Source organism: Gossypium hirsutum, chromosome A09 (assembly GCF_007990345.1).
Source record: "Gossypium hirsutum isolate 1008001.06 chromosome A09, Gossypium_hirsutum_v2.1, whole genome shotgun sequence".
Taxonomy (NCBI): domain Eukaryota; kingdom Viridiplantae; phylum Streptophyta; class Magnoliopsida; order Malvales; family Malvaceae; genus Gossypium; species Gossypium hirsutum.
In genome coordinates, this window is record NC_053432.1 from 47543289 (window position 1) to 47563337 (window position 20049).

Here is a 20049-nt window from a genome sequence, read left to right on the forward strand (position 1 = left end):
GACTAAATTGTGAAAAGTTAAAATATTAGGGGCAAATTCATAATTTTGCATAAATATGAACTATGAATTAAATTGAATACTAGAAGTACTTAATTGATTGAAATTATCTATTTAGATCAAGATAAACCACATTTGGACTTAAATCAAGGAAAAACTAAAGCTTCGGATTAGTGTTTTTTTGTACTTCTATGCCCTAGTTATCGAGGTAAGTTCATACGAATTATGATCATTTTAATGTTAGCTACATTGACTAATTGCTATGTTATTTTAAAATAAATGATTCTATATATAAATGTATCCATGTTATGATGAATTGACGGATAACGAGTCTCGATTGAACCTTAAGATTTCTTAGGATATGAATGACATGTCATTAGGGATTTCATGTTTTGGGTGCTAGTCTTGAATGTCTTACTAATGGCTAAGGTCCTGTATTTGTTGCGAATTCTCTACAGCTCATGTGAACAGCATGTGTAGCTTACATTTTGACCCACATCTTATGTGTGGATACCCATTTCATAACTTGTGTGAGCATTGATGTAAAGGAAAGGTTACAATTATACGTAAAGGCACACTATATGTGAGCTTTCTCGAGTATCTGATGCAATTCTAGATGGTTCAACGGGTAAGAAAAGGAAATGAAATGGTAAGTATTCAAATGTAATGAATCATAATATTATGAAAAGATTTATGAGCTAAATGATGTATCCACATATGGAAATCTACTTATCTTATGGTTGAATTAATTTGTATCATGAACAAGTGTACTAACTTGTGAGTTTGATGATATTGTACAGGCTTATACTAAGCTTATGGCATTGGTAATGATATATGTTTAATATATGAATTGTATTAATGAATTGGTAAGTTATATTTAAGTTTATACAAGCTTACTAAGCACCTATTGCTTACGTAATTACTTTTGTCCATTTTATAGATTATCAGAAGCTCGATCGATTGGAAGCTCGTTGGAGACCTATCACACTATCCAGCAATCATATCGGTAGATTTTGTGTATTTTGGCCAAGGTTAATAATAGAATGTATAGGATCCTTGTAACGTATGTTTTGGTATGTTAAAGCTTTTCAAGTTATGTTGGTTTTGTAACACCCCAAACCCGGCCCAGACGTTATGGCCGAATCTGACGTGCCACATTGAAGTTAAAAATCCATGTTTCGTTTTAGTGCTTTAAAAACTGACTTTTGTTAAGCTAACAAAGTGAATGGAAGCTGGGCACCAGGTAGGAATCCGTAACAGAGGAGGTGAGCCATGAAGGCTGCTTAAGTACCAAGCTCTTCGAATGGATCCAATCCTAGACATGCCCACAACCATTGCCACACTTCGTTAAATTGAGTTGTAATTTATTTAAGTTGAAATCTTTGATAAATCGGATAATCGTGGCGTGGTGTAATTTTGAAAACAATTATCATTTTGAAAACACGTCCTAAGTCTAGCCCATTTATTAACAAACAGATTAAAGTTATTAAAAATAAAATAATCCCAAAAAAGAAAGAAAATCAAGTCAAAATGGCCTGATTACAACCCAAAAATAAATAACAAATAAAGCAAACTTTATGAAAACCAAACACTTATTCAAAAGCCCAAAGGCGATCACCGTAGCCACTCTGAATCCCCTCCGGCTCCAAGTCCCCAAATCAAGGCTCACCTGCAAGGTTAAGGAAAAGGGGTGAGTTTGGAAACTCAGTGTGCAACAAGCCCCTTTCAGAGCCCAAAACAATATTAGCCTGCTGGGCCTAAGCCCAAATCCAATCTCAACATATACTGGGCCGATGCCTTTTCATATCTCATATCACTGGGCGGAAGCCTTTTGTTTAACTGTTACTGGCCCGTAGGCCCATTTCATTATCACGAGTAATGCCAATGAAAGAATGAATGCAAGCTCAATTGGGGAGACTACTCGACCCACCATCCGCTACTCTACACCCGTACCAACCAACACACCATGTGGGGAATAACTCAACCCACCCAACCAACACACCACTGGCACCGTAGCTTCTTTATCATATATCTGGAGGCCTATCCTCTTTTAATAACTGGGGCAAAGCCCTTTTTGGTAAACTGGGGCATAAGCCCTTTTCAATAAACTGGGGCATAAGCCCTTTTCGGTAAACTGGGGGATAAGCCCTTTTTCACTTCCTCCATCCATATAAAAACCCAACCCAATGCATTTATGATTACATCATGTGCATTTCATACATATCATGTGCATATCATATCATTCATGTATATCATATCCCACGTATCAAATTTATAATTAAACCCTAGGGGTAAAATGGTTATTTTTACCTAGGGGCAAAACAATCATTTTCATATTATAAAGGTAATTTCATAATTTTACCATATATTAGGGTATTCCATGTTCATTATTAGTTACTAACAATTCATATGTTTTAAACAGCGATTCTGGCCCATTTTAGCGAAACCGAGTTATTGGGCCAAAAACCCTTAATGGGCCCTACTTAGCCGATTTTGTCATCTAGGCCCATTTAGCCTATATTCCATAATGTTGTTACCCATCTGAATGCACAATTTAACAGGTTTCCATTCTTTACCAATTTTACCCAAATGGGCCCGAAAGCCCATTGGGCCCAATTTCAGCCCCTCGAGGCCCAACTTACCGTAATGCCAAAAATCATGCTCTTATCGGTTCCAATGATCCTGATCATCAACTTAGCGAATCTAACCAAGCAATGAGCATTCGCTTGCTCAGAAGTCCTCGAAATGCCAGAATTTTGGCATTTCGACTTTTCGGCATTTATCGTTTTAAGCTATGAAAAAGGGTTCGTTACACACCTGTTTTGCGATATTCCTCGACGAGATCTCCTACACGATTTATTCTATAATCCACCACTTATAAATCAGCTCACAATAATTAAACCAAAATGAGAACCATCTATTATCAACACTTACACATTCGGCCAGCATCCATAATGGCCTTAAGAACCTTACCTTTGCCGAAATTGATGACTAGCTTTAGCCACTTCGATGATCCAATCTAATCCAAGTCGATCCTACGCCTTGCTTCTCCTCCACTAAACAAACCATAAAAAAGATTAAAAGAAAAGCCCAATAAGGCCTCTACCCATATTCGGCCACCTCTCTAAACTATAGGGGTTTCGACTTTTCTTAACCTCCATAATACCGAATTGATTAAGGCCACGAGCACTTACCAAGGTTCACCTACCGAAATGATTCAAATCCCGTGCTAACTCTAATTTAACGCAGTCTCAGCTCCAAAACACTAGCAGAAATCGCACCACAAGGATCCTAAGAATCAGCCACCAAATCCCCCAAGGGTGATGTGCTTTTGGCGTTTGGGTCACTGAAGAAAAAGTGGTTATGGACCAAAAGAAAGGGTGTTGACAAAAGAGTTGAAAGGCTTTTGAAATAACAAGAATCAGGTAAAAAGAAAAAGAACAAGTGTATACCTTTATAGATAAATTGACTTCCCTTGACTCCTTCAGGATTTGGCTTGTTGCTACTCGGTTAGTAATGAAAAGAATGATAGGTTTGGCTTTTACTATGAATGAAAGAGAGGAAAAGAGTTTGTGGAAGAAATAATGGAAGAGAAATGAGAGGGATTTGCTTAAGAACAATCGGCACAAGTGAAAAGAAAGAAGAGAAGAAAAAAAAAAGAAAAAAATGCCACCCTAAAACCTCAATAGCCGAATTTGCTCTAAACCTTCCCATTGACCGGCCACCAATTCTCCCATTTCAAATCTCCTAAAATCTCTCCTAGATAAGTTCCCCCTTTTCTCTCCATCATCCCTAAAATCTCTCCCCTTATCACTCCTTAATCCATGCACTTGATTAATTCAAACTCCTCCAATAGAGTCCACTTCGGTCCCAACGCCTACTCTTCATGCACATAAAAATAAATAACCTTATTTGCCAACACAGGGAATCGAACCCAGGTCTTCCTCTATGCTCCACATGCCACCTTTTTAGGACATTAGTGGCGTCACCCTTGCCACTTTACCAAAGCTCTTTTTGTGATACATTTTACCCACAACTTTACATAATGTCATCTAGCCAGTATCCCTAACTCTTAAGTCCTAAATTCAAAAATTCTACCGTGTTTTGGCCAACACATGGACCTTTCATAAGCCCATTTACCTACCCAAATTATGAATTTCACAACCACATACCAAATTGTTTTTAAAAAACTTTACTAAAATATCGAGAATCGCGAAAAACTCGAAAATCAGGATGTTACAACTCTACCCTCCTTAAAGAAATTTTAGCCTCGAAATTTACCTGATCCAAACAGTTTAGGGTACTACTGACGCATCGCCTCTTCGGTCTCCCAAGTAGCTTCTTCCTTGCCATGGTTCCTCCAAAGTACCTTCACTAATGGGACTAACTTCCTTCTCAACACCTTGACGTCGCAACCAAGTATTTGCACAGGTTCTTCTTCAAAGGTCAAATCCGACCGTACTTCGATTTCTGCAACTGGCACGATATGAGTTGGGTCCAAACGATATCGCCTTAGCATGGACACATGAAAAACGTCGTGAATACGATCCAGCTCTGGAGGTAACTCTAGTTGATAAGCCAGCGGCCCTGTCCGCTTAATAATTCGATAAGGCCCAATAAATCGTGGACTCAACTTGCCCTTCTTACCAAATCTCAATATTTTCTTCCAAGGCGAAACTTTCAAAAAGACCATGTCCCCAACTGCATATTCAATATCCTTACGCTTCAGATTTGCATAAGACTTTTGTCGATCCGCTGCCTCCTTTAACCGATTCCTGATCACCTTAATCTTGTCTTCGGTATCTGTTACCAATTCCGGCCCAAGTACTTGCCTTTCCCCCAATTCCGCCCAACAAGTCGGCGAACGACCCCTTCGCCCATATAGTGCCTCATAAGGAGCCATATGAATACTTGCTTGGTAACTGTTGTTATATGCGAACTCCGCCAATGGCAAATAGTCCTCCCAGTTGCCCCTAAACTCAATAACACAACCTCTCAACATGTCTTCTAAAATCTGGATAACCCTCTTTGACTGCCCACCCGACTGAGGGTGAAAAGCCGTACTAAAATCCAATCGCGTTCCCAACGCCTCATGCAATTTTTGCCAAAATCAAGATGTAAACCTTAGGTCTCGGTCAGAAATTATCGATACTGGCACCCTATGCAACTGCACTATCTCTGCCACATACAACTTGACCAGCTTCTGAAGTGAGTAATCGGTTCAGACGGGTATGAAATGGGCAGATTTCGTGAGCCTATCCACAATTACCCAAACCGAATCCTTCTTAGAAGGTGTCAACGACAACCCACTCACAAAATCCATAGTTACCCTTTCCCACTTCCAAAGTGGTATCTTTACCGGCTGTAACAATCCTGAAGGCAGTTGATGCTCGGCCTTCACTTGTTGACATGTCAAACATCTCCCCACAAATTCGGTCATTTCTCGCTTAAGCCCAGGCCACCAATATAGCTCTCACAAGTCTCGATACAACTTACTCCCTCTTGGATGCATAGCACAAGGTCCATTATGTGCCTCTTTCAAAATCATCAACCTCAAGTTAGAGTCCTTCGGCATACAAATTCTTCCTCGAAAATAAAGAACTCCCTCGCTATTTAGCCCAAAGTCTGGATTCTCCCCCTTCTCAACTTGCTGAATCTAAGAAACCAATGACTCATCCTTCAACTGTTGCTTCTTAATCTGCTCTACCCAAGTCGGTCTCACTTGTAATTCTGCCAATAAGCTTCCATCATCATACAAACTTAGATGAGCAAACATTGCCTTCAACTCCGCCACAGTCCTTCGACTTAACGCATCAGCCACGACATTTGCTTTTCCTAGATGGTACTTGATCGAACAGTCATAGTCCTTTAACAACTCTATCCACCTTCGCTGTCTAAGATTCATCTCCTTTTGAGTCAGCAAGTACTTAAGACTCTTGTAATCCGTATAGATGATACATTTCTCCCCATACAAGTAATGCCTCCATATCTTAAGTGCGAAAATCACCGCTACCAACTCCAAGTCATGCGTAGGATAGTTCCCCTCGTGAGGCTTGAGCTGTTGAGAAGCATAAGCGACCACTTTACCCTTTTGCATCAACGCGCAGCCCAAACCTACAAGTGACGCATCGCTGAACACAGTGAAATCCTTACCAGACTCTGGCTGAATCAACACTGGCGCTTCTGTCAAAACCTTCTTCAGTTTCTCAAAAGCCTTTTGCTGCTTATTCGTCCAAACAAAATGTGCTCCCTTCCTTATAAGTTTCATTAACGGTGCTGCCAACAGAGAAAATCCTTCCACGAATCTCCGATAATAACCTGCCAACCCCAGAAAACTTCGGATCTCTGTTACCGAATTCGGTGGCTTCCATTCCAGAATTGCCTCAATCTTTCGAGGGTCTACCTTGATCCCCTCAGCAGACACAACATGCCCCAAGAAAGTGACTTCCCTCAGCCAAAACTCGCACTTACTAAACTTTGCATAGAGTTGCTTTTCCCTTAGCACTTGCAGCACAACACGAAGATGCTCATCATGCTTCTCTTCCGTTGCCGAATACACCAAGATATCATCAATAAAAACGACTACGAAACGATCCAAATATGGCTGGAACACCCAATTCATTAAATCCATGAATGCTGGCAGTGCATTAGTCAAACCAAAAGGCATTACCAGAAACTCGTAATGACCATATCGAGTCCTGAACGCTGTTTTATAAATATCCACTTTCTTTGACTCTCAATTGATGATATCCTGACCGAAGGTCAATCTTAGAAAATATCGAGGCTCTTCTTAGTTGATCGAACAGATCGTCGATTCTTGGTAACAGATACATGTTCTTGATCGTCAGTTTATTCAACTGCCGATAGTCTATACACATTTGCATAGTCCCATCTTTCTTCTTTACGAACAACACTGGTGCGCCCCACGGGGAAACACTTGGTCTTATAAACCCTCTATCCAACAGTTCCTGAATCTGAGCTTTCAATTCCACTAACTCTTTTGGTGCCATCCTATAAGGCGTAATGGGCACAGGAGCTATACCAGGTAACAAGTCGATTCTGAACTCGACTTCTCTGTTCGGGGGTAATCCAGGAAGTTCCTCTAGGAATACATCTTGAAATTCCCTAATGGTCCTAACCGACTCTACCGTTATCTCCTCCAGTTCAGTTTGACTTACAAAAGCCAAGTACGCCTTACAACCTTTCCGCATCAACTTCTCGGCCCTTAAAGCCGAAACAACATTGGACAAATAATTCCTTCGTTCCCCTATGACCATTATCTCCTCATCTTCAGCAGTTCTTAGTACCATTCTCTTTGCAGCACAATCCAACGTCGCCTTATGCTTAGTTAGCCAGTCCATTCCTAAGATAAGATCAAAATCCCCAAATGAAAGCTCCATCAAATCTCCTTCAAAAATCTTACCTTGTGTCTCTAAAGGCACCGCCCTAAAGAGTTTATCTACCTTAACTGAGTGTCCTAATGGGCTTATCACTGATACCCCACTCATAGTCTCCTCAGGAAGCACACCCAATTCCCCAGATACATTACAAGCAACATACGAGTGAGTGGAGCCCACATCAATCAAAGCAGTGCAAGGCGTACTATGAATGAAGAACATACCGATTATAGCATCAGGAGTGTCACCCTCCTCACGACGTCGTGTAGCATAAACCAATGCCGGCTGTCGAGCTTCAGCATGTCCAGCACCCTTTCTAGGTGCCCCACGTCCTCGTCCATTACCATTGCCACCTCTACCTTGCTGACGACCTCTCTGTGGTGGTGGTCCTCCTCGCTGTGGTTGGACATCCCTTTATTCCGCAGCTAGTTCCTGAGCTATTCTCCGAGGACATTCTTTGAACTTATGCTCCTTGGACCCACATCGAAAACATGCTCCAGTTCATTTCCAGCACTCCCCCATATGCACCTTACCACAGTCCCTGCAAGCCTGCGGTCTAAAAGTATTTACTGGAACTGCTCGAATTAGTTCCTCCATCCTTGCTCTTTTAACGTTCTGATTCGTAGCACTCGAGGGTCTAAAATCCCTCTTAAATCTGGGTCGATCCTTCTCACAATTCTGCCGCTCAGTCTGTTGTACCACCTCGGCTATCTTAGCCTTCTCTACCAATGCAGCAAAATCACACTCCCTCTGTGGAGCTATCAATATCCTAAGCTCATTGCGGAGGCCATCCTCAAACCGAACACTGCGCTCATACTCAGTTGCAACTATCCCGCTGTCATATCAACTCAGCCTCAAAAATTCTGCCTCGTATTCCGCAACAGTCTTATTACCCTGAGTCAGATTCAAAAATTCCTTCCGAGAGCATCCACATAACTAGCTCCAACATACCTCCCCTTAAAATCAGTTTTGAACAATTCCTAGGTTACTCGTTTAATCGGGGTACTCTCCCTCACGGTGATCCACCATCGATATGCCTCGTCTCATAGCAGCGACACAGCCCCCTTCAGCTTTTGCTCCATAGAGCAATCTAGATCGTCCATGATTCGCTCTGTTGCCTCTAGCCAATATTCAGCCATATTTGGGGTTACTCTAGATAGGCCCCTAAAAACTTCTGCTCCGTTAGCCCGAAGTCGCTCGGAGATGGATCCCCTATTTACTGTCCCAGTGCTAGCTCCAGCAACTCTTTCTAAAACCCTTAACATGGCTTGGGACAAAGCATTATCCTCTACAGCCCGATCATAAGACCCAGTCTCAGTTGCTTGTGGCACGGATGCTTCCTCAGCTGGCCTATGCCCTGAGGATGAAGATTCAGCTTGCACCCTTCCGCGACCACGTCCGTGGCCTCGTCCACGAGTTCCTCTTGTACTCATATCGACTTATTTGATTACGAATTTTATGATATTAGTATAATGTTCAATTGTTTATTACGAGATGTCTTATGGAAATACAATAGTTCAAGGATTGTTTTCACATCGTCGTAGCCTAGCTACAGTTTCATTCTTACGGTTTTTTTCAGTTCTACCCTATCTAAAGTATCATAGTAGGGTCTCGGTTCTATTTATAGCATCAAATCATTATCACATATCGTAAAGAGAATATACTTACAGACTTGGTGCCAGGGATTCAGTGCGCCACTTCTTTCTCCAAACCAAAAACCACAAACCATGTATTTAATCACAGAAAATAGATTATCTTACAATTTGCAAAAAATATCTTTGTTTTTGAAATGCTCGATTTTAGACCCGTTAAAAAAACCCAGAAAAACTTAAACCATTTTATCATGTATACCTTTATAAAACATTTTTGAGAAAATCTTTTCAAAACTATTTCCAAAAAATACCCTTCTTGGTAAAAAAATTTTTCGAAAAGTTTTTCGGACCTGATCCATAGCCGAGTTGTTGCAACCTAGGCTCTGATACAACTAAATATAACACCCTAAACCCGACCCAGACGTTATGGGCGAATCTGACGTGCCACATTGAAGTTAAAAATCCATGTTTCATTTTAGTGCTTTAAAAACCGACTTTTGTTAAGCTAACAAAGTGAATGGAAGCTGGGCACTAGGTAGGAATCCGTAACAGAGGAGGTGAGCCTTGAAGGCTGCTTAAGTACTAAGCTCTTCGAATGGATCCAATCCTAGACATGCCCACAACCATTGCCACACTTCGTTAAATTGAGTTGTAATTTATTTAAGTTTAAATCTTTGATAAATAGGATAATCGTGGCGTGGTGTAATTTTGAAAACAATTATCATTTTGAAAACACGTCCTAAGTCTAGCCCATTTATTAACAAACAGGTTAAAGTTATTAAAAATAAAATAATCCTAGAAAAGAAAGAAAATCAAGTCAAAATGGACTTATTACAACCCAAAAATAAATAATAAATAAAGCAAACTTTATGAAAACCAAACACTTATTCAAAAGCCCAAAGGCGATCACCGTGGCCACTCTGAATCCCTTCCGGCTCCAAGTCCCCAAATCAAGGCTCACCTGCAAGGTTAAGGAAAAGGGGTGAGTTTGGAAACTCAGTGTGCAACAAGCCCCTTTCAGAGCCCAAAACAATATTAGCCTGCTGGGCCTAAGCCCAAATCCAATCTCAACATATACTGGGCCGAAGCCTTTTCATATCTCATATCACTGGGCCGAAGCCTTTCGTTTAACGGTTACTGGCCCATAGGCCCATTTCATTATCACGAGTAATGCCAATGAAAGAATGAATGCAAGCCCAATTGGGGAGACTACTCGACCCACCATCCGCTACTCTCCACCCGTACCAACCGACACACCATGTGGGGAATAACTCAACCCACCCAACCAACACACCACTGGCAGCGTAGCTGCTTTTTCATATATCTGGAGGCCTAGCCTCTTTTAATAACTGGGGCAAAGCCCTTTTCGGTAAACTGGGGCATAAGCCCTTTTCGGTAAACTTGGGCATAAGCCCTTTTGCACTTCCTCCATCCATATAAAAACCCAACCCAATGCATTTATGATTACATCATGTGCATTTCATACATATCATGTGCATATCATACATATCAGGTGCATATCATATCATTCATGTATATCATATCCCACGTATAAAATTTATAATTAAACCCTAGGGGTATAATGGTCATTTTTACCTAGGGGCAAAATAGTCATTTTCATATTATAAAGGTAATTTCATAATTTTACCATATATTAGGGTTTTCCATGTTCATTATTAGTTACTAACAATTCATATGTTTTAGACAGCGATTCTGGCCCATTTTAGCGAAACCGAGTTATTGGGCCAAAAACCCCTAATGGGCCCTACTTAGCCGATTTTGTCATCTAGGCCCATTTAGCCTATATTCCGTAATGTTGTTACCCGTCTTAATGCGCAATTTAACAGGTTTTCATTCTCTACCAATTTTACCCAAATGGGCTCGAAAGCCCATTGGGCCCAATTTCAGCCCCTCGAGGCCCAAATTACCGTAATGCCAAAAATCGTGCTCTTATCTGTTCCAACGATCCCGATCATCAACTTAGCAAATCTAACCAACCAATGAGCGTTCGCTTGCTCACAAGTCCTCAAAATGCCAGAATTTCGGCATTTCAGCTTTTCGGCATTTATGGTTTTAAGCTATGAAAAAAGGTTCGTTACACACCTGTTTTGCGGTATTCCTCGACGAGATCTCCTACACGATTTCTCCTATAATCCACACTTATAAATCAGCTCACAATAATTAAACCAAAACGAGAACCATCTATTATCAACACTTACACATTCGGGCACCATCCATAATGGCCTTAAGAAACTTACCTTTGCCGAAATTGATGACTAGCTCTAGCCACTTCACTGATCCAAACTAATCCAAGTCGATCTTACGCCTTGCTGCTCCTCCACTAAACAAACCATAAAAAAGATTAAAAGAAAAGCCCAATAAGGCCTCTACCCATATTCGGCCACCTCCCTAAACTCTAGGGGTTTTGGCTTTTCTTAACCTCCATAATACCGAATTGATTAAGGCCACGAGCACTTACCAAGGTTCACCTACCCAAACGATTCCAATCTCGTGCTAACTCTGATTTAACGCAGTCCTAACTCCAAAACACTAGCAGAAATCGCACCACAAGGATCCTAAGAATCGGCCACCAAATCACCCAAGGGTGTTGTGCTTTCGGCTTTTGGGTCACTGAAGAAAAAGTGGTTATAGACCAAAAAAAAGGGTGTTGACAAAAGAGTTGAAAGGCTTTTGAAATAACAAGAATCGGGTAAAAAGAAAAAGAACAAGTGTATACCTTTATAGATAAATCGACTTCCCTTGACTCCTTCAGGATTTGGCTTGTTAATACTCGGTTAGTAATGAAAAGAATGATAGGTTCGGCTTTTACTATGAATGAAAGAGAGGAAGAATGAGAGGAAAAGATTTTGTGGAAGAAGTAATGAGAGGGATTTGCTTAAGAACAATCGGCACAAGTGAAAAGAAAGAAGAGAAGAAAAAAAAAGAGAAAAATGCCACCCTAAAACCCTAATAGCCAAATTTGCTCTAAACCTTCCCCTTCCCCTTGACCGGCAACCATTTCTCCTATTTCAAATCTCCTAAAATCTCTCCTAGATATGTTCCCTCTTATCTCTCTATCATCCCTAAAATCTCTCCCCTTATCACTCCTTAATCCATGCACTTGATTAATTCAAACTCCTCCAACAGAGTCCACTTGGGTTCCAACGCCTACCCTTCCTGCACATAAAAATAAATAACCTTATTTGCCAACACAGGGAATCAAACCCAGGTCTTCCTCTATGCTCCACACGCCACATTTTTAGGAGCTTAGTGGCGTCTCCCTTGCCACTTTACCAAAGCTCTTTTTGTGATACCTTTTACCCACAACTTTACATAAGGTCATCTAGCCAGTACCCCTAACTCTTAAGTCCTAAATTCAAAAATTCTACCGGGTTTTGGCCAATACATGGGCCTTTCATAAGCCCATTTACCTACCCAAATTATGAATTTCACAACTACATACCAAATTTTTTTAAAAAACTTTACTAAAATATCGAGAATCGTGAAAAACCTAAAAATCAGGATGTTACAGGTTTGGTGCACTTTAATGCCTTACTAAGTTATGTCATATTGGTCATTTTTAAGTTCTTGTAACTAAGTTTCTTTTGGTATGTTTTGATGGCTTGCAAATGGTCATGTATGGTAGTTAAGTGAACTAGATTGTGTGTTTGAGATATGGTCAAATTGCTTTGGTTTGATTCTTCATGTTTGAAACAATTGTGGTGCCTTTGAATGGAATATTGGTAAGGTGATTTAGGATGTTTGGAATGACATCTTTATGAGTGTTTGAATGATGTTTGAATCCCTTGAATGTGTACCTAAATGGTTTGAATGGTTAGGTATGAAATAGATCTGAAATGGCTTGACTTTAGGTAAGTTTTTGGGTTTACACGGCCTCAGAAATAGGCTATCACACAACCATGTAACACACATGGCTTGGCAACATGACCATGTGTCATCTGTAAAATTTTAATATTTCAAGTCAGTGAGTTATGCGGTCTGTCACATGGGCATGTGTGGCAACTCAGAGAGTTACACGGCCTAGCACACGGCTTGGCACACAAGCGTGTGTGGCAACTCAGTGAGTTACACAGGTGAGGACACAGATTGGAACACGACCGTGTGTCCCTTGTTTGAATGTTTTCCAATTAGTTTTGTAACTTTTTTCTCAAAATTCATGTTTTGTTTCAAATTAGTTTCGAGTCACTTTTAAGTTATTTATAAGGCCTCGAGGATTCAATTTAGGGACAAAATGAATATAATGATTGATTTATTATAAGTGTAATTTATTTAATAATATGACGTTAAATTTTTTTGATTATACGGTAATGCTCCATCACCCTAATCTAGCAACAAAGACGTGTTAGGAGTGTTACAACTATAGACTATGAAAAAATATAGACTAAGACAACTATAGATTGTGAAAATTCTAGATAGTGAAAACGATAGATAGAGAGATAAGCGTAAATTGAAATGAAACTTCGATTAAAAATATTCAAGTGATAACATAAAAACCTACCTCTATTGACAAAAAAATCATAAAAACTTAAAACGAGTACTCCTGGAGTTAGAACTTGAGTAATATGAAGACTTGAAGGATGCCAACTTGTCGTATGTGATTTTCGAGAAGTGCAATGTCCAATAGCTCAAGATTAGTCATTGGCTTTTGAAGGACAAATAGTATAAGGAAGTAAGTTATTGGAACACTGGAGAAAGGAAATTATCAAAGTACGGAATAAGAGGAAGTCTAGTCCTACTGGCTCAAATTCACGACCTTTGAAGCGAGCCAGAGAGGATAGACCGCAACTGAATGTTGTAAAAGTTAATACAAGAAGTTCTATTGGATCAACGAGAAAATTTGTTTGTAAGTATTGTAATAAGTGTCATTTGAGCGAGTGTTGGAAAAAGTCAGGAACATACCTAGAAGTGGGTCTGCGAAGCATTGTGTTACGAATTCTCCACGATGTCCTCCTATTTAAAAGAAAGCTTTGACTAAAAACTGGAATCAGAGACTAGTTTATGTTGCTAGGGGTCGAGAGGACATCTGGCGTCAATGAAGGTAACTTTACGATCCATTCTAACCGTACCTTGCATTGATTGAAAATTTGGTTTACCTAAATGTTTATTGTTACTTGTATATTTGTGAAATTGAGAATTTGGGGTGAGGAAATTGTTAGTGATATTTCTATAGACCCTTGAGACAATCCATGTAAGTAAATAGGAAATCCATTAGAGATTTAAGGTGAAGTATTGGAACTACATTGGAATCAAAGTTGTGCAGCGAAAGCATGGTGGTTGGTTTAGATAGAAGAGTTATGAATTTTATGGATAAGTGAATTGGAGTGACAATAGGAATTTCGAGGATGAAATTCTTTTTAGGGAGGCGAGAGTTGTCACATCTCAAAAACTGGGTTAGTAGAAATTGGGCTAATGAATCGAGAGAGTGGTCACCCAAATTTTATTTATTATTTATTTCTTTTATATGATATTTTGATAATAATAAATATACAGTATAGTGGTTGAGTAGTGGTGGAGCTGTCCATGATGACTTGTGTTTGAATCCCTTCCCTTACACTATTTTCTATGTGGTGCAATTTTGCTTCAAACCTTAGAAATGTCTAACCATGTTTTTAAAATAAATGTTGTAGGAATTAAAACAAGGAGGTGAAGTGGTTAAGTGGTTAAGTGATTTTAAGCTGTCATAGAAGTCTTAAGTTCAAATCTCATTGTTCTTATCTTTTTATTTTATTTTTTTAACACAATTTCCATGTGCCTAATGTGTTTTCTATCCACCCCATTGTTACCATGTTTAGGAGGATTCATTTCCCTCTTTATGAGCCAAACTTACCATATGTTAAGGTAACATGATCCCCTTTTCACTCCATGTTTCCCTCCCTTGCCAAAACTTCAGATATTTCCTTTTTGTTGTGGTTCATTGAACCTAGTCACATTTAATCAAGCTTTCACCACACTTTGTTGTCCCTACCTCCCCATTGCTCCCATTCTTTCACTTTTTCATTTCTTTTCTCATCCATTTTCTCTTCTATCGCAAAATAACCACCAGTATTTTTCTTAGTCTTTTCTTTTCCTCCACCACAACCAACCACAGCACTACTGTCGTCAGACCTTTTCACCACCTTAGCACCTATAACACCCCAAACCCGGCCTGGATGTTATGAACGAATTTGGCGATGTCACATTGAAGTGTTTTTTTGTAAAGTGAGATATCATTGAAAAATCGTTCTATATTTAACCTCTTTATGATCTTAGTGATGATTTTAAGATGGCTCGTTCATTTCCAAAATGTAAGTCATTTGGGAAAAAGTTGTTCATATTAAAACATCATTAATTTTTAAAACTTTTAATTCTTACGGAAGCTCTTAAAACAAGTTATGTATTCGTGGTATTTTGAAAAGCATTTATCTTTTTGAAAACCCGTGTCTTTCCCTATTGCTAGCAGCTATAAATCAAAGCGAATAACAAATCCCAAATTAAAAATAAATCCAAAGAGGCCTTATTACAATACAAATACCCAAAATAAAATTATTTATAATTTAAAAATCAAATATGGAAGTATGTGCGGTTGTATGGCCACCTTTGAGTCCCTCGCAGCACCGATCCGTCTAAGACTGAGGATTACCTGTACAGAGAAACAAATGGGTGAGTTATGAAAACTCAGTGTGTAATCTCATATCAAATAACCAAACAGTGAGCATATACAGTCTGGGCCTAAGCCTATTTCAATAAAGGTTTAGTCTCAGTTAGGGCCTTGGCCCATTACAGTATCAATATCAATTTGGGTCAGAGCCCATCTGATCGCGAGGTTTCGTGATCAGTTTTAAATATTTATAATTACTCATTCTTGAACTAACTATTATCGCGATGTAGGCAAGTGTACCTATCGAACAGTAGTATAGTTTTAGCAAGACCGGATTGTCGAACCCAAAGGAACTAAAAGCACTAGTAATGACTGTCTTTTTATTATCTAGCTGAAGAATAAAGAGGTTTTTGTTTTAACTAACTAATTATCTAGACTAAGAACACACAGAGAAAAGAATTGGGGAATTTTTTTTAGGAAAATCGATTGACTTGAGACAATACCTAAGGAAAAATCCACCTAGACCTTACTTGTTATTCTGGCTTTGAATCGGACAATTTATTCATTCAACTTTTTCCGTAGAGATCCCTAAGTTATGTTATTATCCCTATTCAAGATTAATAACGTCTAATCCCTAGATTGAATAACTTTTCTCTAATTAACACTCTAGGGTTGCATTAACTCGATCTATGGATCCCCTTATTAGGTTTCACCCTAATCCGACAAAATCTTGTCACCCTATTTCTAGGCGCGCAATCAACTCCGCTTAATTATGACAAATTTACTCTTAGACAGGGTCTATTCCTCCTCTGAATAAGAGCTTGTCTTGAATCAGTATCCTGAGATATTAAAACAAGAATTAAAAACACATAATTAAGAACAAGTTGAATATTTATCATATGATTCAGAAAATAATAACAAGATTCATCTTAGGTTTCATTTCCCTTAGGTATTTAGGGGTTTTATTTCATAACTAAATAAGAAAACATTTCAGAAGAATAAATAATACAAAACATAAAGAAAACCCAAAACCCCTGAAGGCAAATTGAGGAGAGATCTTCAGTCTTAATGATGAATCCAACTTCTGAGATTGATCAATCGGCTTCCTTGGAGTAATTCCTTACCCCTTATTCTCCGTCCCCCTTTTCTTCCTCCTCTAGGGTGTATTTATAGGCTTTGGAATGCCTAGAGGCCCTCAAAATTAGCCTTTTCCGAATTGGACTCAACTTGGGCTCGGCAGGGACATGCCCTTGTGACACGCTCGTGTGCGATTACTTCAGGTCGTGTTTGAGCCTGTTAGAATGGCACCGGCGTGTGCTATACCCGTGTGAGTTGTGCTTCGATTCTACCAGATTGACATGGCTGTGTGGTCTGCTCGTGTGAGGAGGTCCAGGCCGTGTTGATTTTGTATTTTGGCCTATTTTCTCCGTTTTTGGCCTGTTTCTCGTTCCTTTTGCTCTCCTATGCTCTCCTAAGTATAAAACATGAAATTAAAGCATTAGGAGCATCGAATTCACCAACTCTATTGAAAAATCATCCATAAAATGCATTAAACATGGGGTAAAAATATGCATAAATTACGGTTTATCAATTACCCCCACACTTAAGCATTTGCTTATCCTCAAGCAAAATTCTCAACTCATAATCAAAAAAAATTCTTCTCAACTTATAATTTCTATCGATAATATTTCAGAATAATCTATAGGTAATCATACATTGAGAATTCAACTAAAAAGAACATAAAAGTTTCAAACATTCCAAGTTGAGTATTTAATCATGCAAACATAGGTGTTTCTCCGCATCTAAGTGATTACCTTTGATTTAGAATATCACTGAGTTTCACATCCTCACTAAAGATTCACTCAAATCACTCGAGGTGTTTAAGGACAATATATGAAGCACTCAATAGTCAATAATGAAAAGTCATTACCATAGGCTTGCATGAAAATCAAATCTCCACCACTATAATTTAAGATGATACATCAATCAAAAGGTCTTTAGAGGGTTGTAATGAGGCTTGGTCAGGGGGATGTGGTCACAAGCTGAAAGAAAGGGTTAGAATCAAGATTGCATTCAAAAATTGCCTAACTAGAAAACGAATTAATCTTTACTTGTGTACAATAGAGCTTCTTCTCAGAATATGAAATTATAGATATGTATACATAGTTTTTTCTCTTTTTTTTTAGAACAAGTTAAAATAATATAGACTAACTATTAAGAACAAAACATAGCTAGGCAATCCATTCAACTCAAATCTCGACAAAAATAGGGATTAATTTAGGGGATTTCAACAATAATAGGTTAAAGGTTAATATTAAGGGTAATACAAGAAATGGCTTCTTAGGCTCAAGGGGGTTTACTAGGGGTTAATCGTAGAGGTAGGCTTTTCATGGCATGAGTGGGTTAATCCTAAGTGCCTTAATCATTTTGACATATCAAATCAAATGATGTGGTCTCGACATGCATAATCAAGCAAGTTCTAGAATAACAGTTCAATACTGACGCACTCAAAGCAATAATAAAAGTGAGCATGAAAGGATTAATAGATGCTCAAAAGGCTCAAAAATCTCACAAAAATTATAGCTTTTTTATGTTTAGACTCGTGAATTCCAATTCAAAGTAATACCTAGACTTGGGGAAACAACCTATAATTTTAAATTCTTAAAAATCAACTCATCATGCTTGATTCTCTAATGTCTTAAAGTTTAAACAATCAATGCATAAATCCCTATGTATTAATTCAAGATATATCAATCAAAATCATACATCAATTAAAATTTATCCTAAATATGATATGAGAGTTTTTCAAGAGAACGAGATGATTATTTAGGGATTTTTCTGATAATGAATGAATGCCCCCCACACTTAAGATGTACATTGTCCTCAATGTACAAAGATAGATATTAGAATATAAAAATAAGATAGGGAGAGAAGTGAAACTTCCTGTATGATGAATTCCTCGAACTAGAGTTTTGGAGTGTGATCGGTTAGAGAGTGGAGGAGGATACTCCGGCGGTCGTAGAGGTTCATTAAGCCATAAGTTCTGCGCCAAAAGAATATTATATCTAGTGGTAGCTATGGTCATGGTCGAGCAGGACATGGCAGTCGTGGAGAACCTTTCCTGGTGGAGTTTTAGTTCCTATGTGATGATGAGCTTAAGAGCTCTATATAACTGTGATAAAATTAGGAACTTTTTAGGGGATATTAGGAAGAATAATTACTCGAAAAGAAATAACCAAAATTAATAATTTAAAATAAAATTTTAAAAATCCAACAAAAATAAAGAGTAGTTTCAATAAAAATTAAAAACATAAAATAATAAATAAATATTTCTAAACATCTTCATCATTGGATGGTTCGCGAGGTGGGACTGGCGATGAGATGTGGAGGTGCTGACAAATCTGCTGTAGAGAGGCATCAATGTTGTCAAATCATTGAAAACACTATTGCTCAAATCGGGTGAGGCACTCAGAGATGTCAGCATATGAAGCCGCCACATGAACTAGACGAGATGGTGGTGGTGGCTGAGTCGGTGGGTCTTCGTGCTGTGGGGGGACATTATCAAGAATGTCCTCGTAGGCCTCCTTCTTAGTAGATTGGGTGAGACGATACTGGGGAGGGTAGGTTCCTCAGTGCCCCTCGATCATCCTCATGCTAAGCATGCTTGAGATGCCTTGTAGAGACATCTGGCCAATGAGGGTGAGGGATGATTCTTGGGCCGCAGTGATGAAGAGCCCGAAGTGTCGCGCCAGCCTAGTCACATAGGGGCAAAATGAGATGACCCCCTTCTGATGCCGCTCCCCTGGTGCTGAATAGCAAGGGCGATGAAATAGGCGAGGTCGATGACGTGCCCTTGCGACATGCACCATAAGAAGTAGACGTCGTGGGTGTTGACAACGCCAGTGCTCTCTCGCCTCCTTGTAATCGTGTGAGCTAAAAGAGCGTATAAATACCTCAGGGATAGTGGGAGAATTGATTCCTTGGAGCGGCTAGGATTGTAAGAGGTTGTGCTGGGGGCCAACGTGTGCCAGCACTTCGAGGGAGAGAAATGTATGTGGCGACTGAGAGCATGTAGTTTATTCTCCTCCTTGAACTCCTCTATGTATAAGCCTAGTGGAGCACCAAACTCTGGGACGCTTAGCTGGTGGATTAATCTGCTTAAGCGAAACTAGGCCGTGTCGAGATCATCGTACCTCATCATACGGTCTGAAGATGTGTGACAGCCCTAATGTGACCCTAGTCAGTAAGTGGTTTCGGGACCACAAAACCGAGTCATAAAAATAATTAACCGTCATATTTGATGCTTATTATATGTATGTATGCATGTGTGAAAATTTCATGTTTGAAATTTTTTTAATTGTAAGTGAATTTTATTAAATAGGACTTGTGTGAGAAAATTTAGAAATGTGCTAGGCAAATGTTAAAGTGGCCTATTAATGCATGTTAGAACATGTTTGTCCTTGCA